Source organism: Aotus nancymaae, unplaced genomic scaffold (genome assembly GCF_030222135.1).
Source record: "Aotus nancymaae isolate 86718 unplaced genomic scaffold, 86718_ANA_hifiasm-v0.15.2.pri h1tg000016l, whole genome shotgun sequence".
In the NCBI taxonomy this organism is placed as follows: domain Eukaryota; kingdom Metazoa; phylum Chordata; class Mammalia; order Primates; family Aotidae; genus Aotus; species Aotus nancymaae.
In genome coordinates, this window is record NW_026988428.1 from 80,454,644 (window position 1) to 80,460,650 (window position 6,007).

At 37.1% G+C, this 6,007-nt stretch overlaps 1 pseudogene; it reads left to right on the plus strand.

Annotated features, from left to right (window-relative positions):
• Positions 1-2,266: 2,266 nt before the first annotated feature.
• LOC135275315 (putative elongation factor 1-alpha-like 3) lies at positions 2,267-3,649 on the plus strand (annotated as a pseudogene).
• The last annotated feature ends 2,358 nt before the right edge of the window (positions 3,650-6,007 follow it).

A 6,007-nucleotide genomic window follows, 5' to 3' on the forward strand; every position in this document is an offset into this window, starting at 1 on the left:
ATTGAGTTAAATTAGTAAATAATTAAGAGTGGTTTAAACAACAATGTTCACACATTTTTAATTTAAGACTGTTCGATCCTTTTAAAATTCATTTCAATCTGCAATTATTTAAGCTGTGAGCTGTGCACTGAAGAGAGAGTACAACTATAGATTTTAAGATTGTAGCTAGAGGTAATATATAAATCCAATTGATCAGTCTGGCAGAGAATTGATGCCACAATTTGTACCCAGTGGCATTTTCTCTCTCTTACTCAACTGGCTTTAGAACATTATCAGAAAGTCAATATGATATGCCAATATAGTGATATACTTTCAATCATAAGTCCCTTGTTCAGATTAAAACTTAGGCACTCACATTGTGGATAATAATGGACAGACAGCCTGACTCCATCTCACTCTGTATCTCTCAGAGAGAACTTGACTCAACTTTACTGCAGGTTACCGTATAGTTATTAGTGTTCCCAAGAGACAGTCAAACCAGTAACAAAGAATGTCTGTCTCTTCAGGACGAAAAAAATCAAGAGAAAGGATAATATATACCCAGAGCTGCAGTCTGGCTTCAGAGCATTCTCTAGTATCCTCCTGTCTCCAATGGACTTTCCTGATGTTCTGATCAAGTTACCTTTAAAATTCACTCTTGATTTCACGTTTTGATTCTCTTTCTCTTTTAATTTATTAATGCATTTACTACCTCAGCATTATCCTTACAGCTCATTCCCTTCCAAGCTTACTCATTCCCATAAAACTATTGAGAAAGTTTTACTGTCTTTCAAATCCTTGTATTGTAATTTAATTCTGAAGGTTATTTTATGTCACAAAGGTTTTTATTCTTTTAACAGTGCAAAGCTCCGTGAGAGAACTTCTATACCATGTATTTTATCCTCAGCAAATATGGCCAACTTATTGGCATGTTTAAGGCAGAGTATATAACTAGTGTTCAGTACTATTATCAGAAGTTGTGATTTCATAAACCGTTATGCTGTCCATTTGGCACAACTCCAATCTAAGCTTGGTTAAGGCAACATTCTATACCATGTGGTACTTATCAGGTCTACAATGAAGATGACAATTATTTCTGCAATAAGTTGTTGAGGCACAACTAGTCCAGATATTTATCAGTAATCCTTCATTCAAGATTTCTTTAATTTTGGACATCAGACAGGCAACATAATGCTTAATTATAGAATAAAAATTTTATTCAGTTTACTGTGTAGTTAAGTTTTGCATAGTTATTCATTTGTACATTTCATTTTAAACATGTGCTGAATGCCAGCTATGTAATCAGGCTCTTGCACTGTGTGCTAGAATGCAGCTGGGAAATAGAGACACATGGGATGTATACCCAAGTGTGGAAAACAGTTTGCAAACATAAATAGATGAAGATGAATGTTGCAGAGAATGGGTAAGGGGAAAAAAATGTATGGACTGGGATAGGGTAAAACACATAGAGTGGTCATGAAAGACATCCCTGAAAAAGTGATATTTGTGTGGAGACCTAAAGGAAGTGAAGATGTGAACTGTGTGGACAGGTGGGAAAATGGCATTCAGACAGAAAGAAAACCATCAACAAGTCCTGGAAGTTGGGGGATGGTGCAGGTTGAAGGAAGAGCAAGGAAACTCGTGCATCAGGAGCAGAGGGGAAAAAAGGGTGCATCTTTAGGTTCAGTTCCCCTGAACTGTGGATTTTTGTGCAAATGATTTATTAAAAAGCTGATAAAGGGGACAGGGAAGCAGAAAAGCTAAACAAAAGTGCAAGTTCAGGTGAAAACACCTCATCTTAATTCTTTGGGTGTTTTGTAATATAAATTACATTGCAGAGTCTGTACGACTTTAAGGTGAGAGAGGTGGGCTTTCACACTTCTGCAGCAGTCAGTCACTGGCACTTCTGAATACAAGGTAGTCCTCTGAAGAAGGTTGTAAGTGCAAAGCACAAAGAAGTTGTGAGAATGGATACATAGAACCCGAAATAATTTCCCAGGAGATAAGAGAGAACATGAATGCCAGTGCTCATTAATATTCAGCCTCCCTTGCATTTAGATGTAGCCAATATATTTATGTTGTAAGTAGATTCCCTTTGTTACAATGAAAATAAAAGACCACAGGAGAATAAGTGATAAATCAAGACCAGTTAGGAGGCTACTGCAATATTTTTGGAAAGAAAAACTAGTAAGACTAGAATGGTGGGATATGAAAACAGAAAAAGCTTTTTCTCAACAGGATTGCTGTCAGAACACAAGTGTCTTAAGAACTACCTCTAAAAGCCAAAATGGGAAAGGAAAAGACTAATATCAACATTATCATCATTGGACACATAGATTCAGGCAAGTCCACCACTACTGGCCATCTCATCTACAAATGCATGGGCATTAGCAAAAGAGCCATTCAAAAATTTGAGAAGGAGGCTGCTGAGATGGGAAAGGGCTCCTTTAAGTATGCCTGAGTCTTGGATAAACTGAAAGCTAAGCATGAAGCTGGTATCACCATTGATACCTCCGTGTGGAAATTTGAGACCAGCAAGTACTGTGTGAGTATCATTGATGCCCAGGACAGAGACTTCATAAAAACATGTTTAAAGGGACATCTCAGGCTTACTATGCTGTCCTGATTATTTCTGCTGGTGTTGGTGAATTTGAAGCTGACATCTCCAATAATGGACAGACCTGTGAGCATGCCCTTCTGGCTTACACACTGGGTGTGAAACAATGAATTGTTAGTGTTATCAAATGGATTCCACTGAGCCACCCTACAGCTAGAAGAGATGTGAGGAAATCATTAAAGAAGTCAGCACTTGCATTATGAAAACTGGCTACAACCTTGACACAGTAACATGTGTGCCAGTTTCTGGTGGGAATGGTGACAACATGCTGGAGCCAAGTGCTAACATGCCTTGGTTCAAGGGATGGAAAGTCACCTGTAAGGATGGCAATACCAGTAAACCATGCTACTTGAGGCTCTGGACTGCATCCTACCACAAACTGGTCCTACTGACAAGTCTTTGCAACTGCCTCTCCAGGATGTCTACAAAAATTGGTGGTATTGGTACTGTTCCTGATGGCTGAGTAGAGAATGGTGTTCTAAACCCGGTATGGTGGTCCTCTTTGCTCCAGTCAATGTTACAACTGAAGTAAAGTCTGTTGAAATGCACCACGAAGCTTTGAGTAAATCTCATCCTGGGGACAATGAGGGTTTCAACGTCAAGAATGTGTCTGTCAAGGATGTTTGTCATGGCAATGTTGCTGGTGACAGCAAAAACAAGCCATCAATGGAAGCAGCTGACTTCATGGCTCAGGTGATTACCTGAACCACCCAGGCCACATCAGTGCTGGCTATGTCCCTGTACTAAATTGCCATATGGCTCACATTGCATACAAGTTTGCTGAGCTGAAGGAAGATATTGATCATGGTTCTGGTAAAAAAGCTGGAAGATGGCCCTAAATTCTTAAAGTCTGCTGATGCTGCCATCATTGATTTAGTTCCTGGCAAGCCCATGTGTGTTGAGAGATTCTCCAACTATCCACCTCTGGGTCACTTTGCTGTTGGTTATATAAGACAGACAATTGCCATGGGTATCATCAAAGCAGTGGACAAGAAGGCTGCTGGAGCTGTCAAAGTCACCAAGTCTGCCCAGAAAGCTCAAAAGACTAAATGAATATTATCCCTAACACCTGCCACCCCAGACTTAATTAGTGGTGAAAGGACTGTCTCAGAACTGTTTGTTTCAATTGGCCATTTAAGTTTAATAGTAAAGACTAGTTAATGATTACAATGCATCATAAAACCTTCAGAAGGAGAGGAGAATGTTTTGTGGGCCACTTTTGTGTGTGTGTGTGTGTGTGTGTGTGTGTTTGTGTGTTTGGCAGTTTCAGGTTTTTAGTTTTTAAAATAAGGACTTTTTAATGGAAACAACATGACCAAAAACCTTTCATAGAATTTTGAGACCCATTAAAACCAAGTTTAATGAGAAAAAAAAAAAGAGAAAGAACAAGATTTGTTTATGGACTTCAAAATTAATTCTCTATTTTTGTTCAGTCTGTTTCTTTCTCCTGTTTCAGTCTTCCTCTCTCTTACTTCTCTAACTCCCTCTCTCACCATGTTTCTACTAATCCTTTCTTAGCATAAATGGTAATTGTTCAAATTAGGTCAATTTTTACTATTAGCTGTCTGTAGTATCTCAACACTCAAAATATTTTATTTGAGAAGTTATTTTACCACCAAATATTATCTTTACTCTTACTTGTCCCAGTTTACTCTTTTATTTTTCTTATCTCTCCTCTTGCTGTTAATATTTTCTACATATACCAAGATGGTGAGATTTTTAAATGTTGCTTCTTTTTGAGGAAAATTGACTTCTGTCTTGGGTCCAAACAACAATAAAAAATAATACTTTCTTTAAGCAATTAAGTGTTCACTACAGTCCAGTACAAGACAGAGAACAATTACTTAGATAAACAAAGAAAATATATGCATACATCCACATCCAAACAGAACAAACAGAAAAATAGGTAGTAAATGTATTCTATTTATCTATATCAAGAATAAATATCAAAATTATTGTTATCATTGTGGTTTCTGTTGAGTCTCTAGTGAAGCAATGAACTGTGTCTTTCATTGCCTTAATGTAAATGTTTTAATTATCTTATTGGAATAGTAGAAGATCAATCTTTATTTTGGCTTTGCATCTTTCCACTTTGCCTGCCTGTTAGAAAATAGTGTGAAGGTAAAATACATGTATACATGTGAGATCACTACCCATTAAGCCTGCAGCAGATGACGTCTGACTTCTAGCCATGAATATTCTGTGCAAAATTCTCAATGTTTCAGATTTCTTACATAGGGAATAGCGAATATCACAGTTTACCTTTATAAGTTGTCTTATAAGAACAAGTGGTAGTTGGATTGGTTTCCAAGAAATAAGAAGGTAACTTTTCCAACTGCCAAAGCTTATCTGATACTACAAGTATCTTCTCTCAGAAACTTGCAGCATTATTGTATAAGATTTGCTAAGCCTCTTTAAACATCTCTGTCTCTCTATCACCTCATCTTTAAAGATGTTCACAGTGGCAAAAACATTAAGGGGAGTTTTTATTCCTAAAAGTTATCCACTACTTTTCACCATTATAAAAATATTATGTCCTACTTTCAAAAAACAAATAATTAAAATCGTTAAAAGTTACTGTGATTTTAAGAAACTATCTCTCTCCCTCCCAAATCCAAAGTCAATTACATTTAGTGCAAGACTGTGTATTAGATTACTTTGAGTTAGGCCAACATTTTAATTTTTTTCTCAAAAAATATTTTAGTCCTGGCCGGGCGCGGTGGCTCATGCCTGTAATCCCAGCACTTTGGGAGGCCAAGGCGGGTGGATCACGAGGTCAAGAGATTGAGACCATCCTGGTCAACATGGTGAAACCCCGTCTCTACTAAAAAATACAAAAAAAGTTAGCTGGGCATGGTGGTGCGTGCCTATAATCCCAGCTACTCAGGAGGCTGAGGCAGGAGAATTGCCTGAACCTAGGAGGCAGAGGTTGCAGTGAGCCGAGATCGCGCCATTGCACTCCAGCCTGGGTAACAAGAGTGAAACTCTGTCTCAAAAAAAAAAAAAAAAAAAATTTTAGTCCTATTATCTTCATTTTATATTCAGAAATATATTGTGTTGAATAAGTAATATCCGTAATAAAACACATCTGCTTTCATACATCTAAATAAACAGTTTGGTATAAAAATTAAAGAGTTAAAAATGCATATATATTTCCATGTTTTTACATAGTATTTAATGAGGAGCTTTTCCAATAATTGCTTAGCAGAAACATTGTTCTTCTATAAAAGGGAAAATGTTACCTTATTGGAGATGTGTATTCTTGTCCACCTCATTACATTTGCGAATGGAACTGTGTATGCAGAGTTGACCTGATAGTCCATACATAAAATGGAAAAGAAACAATGTTTTAGTATAGTGTAGAAATATGTAAATTTCTTTTTCTGAAAAAGGGACAACTAATACAGAAAC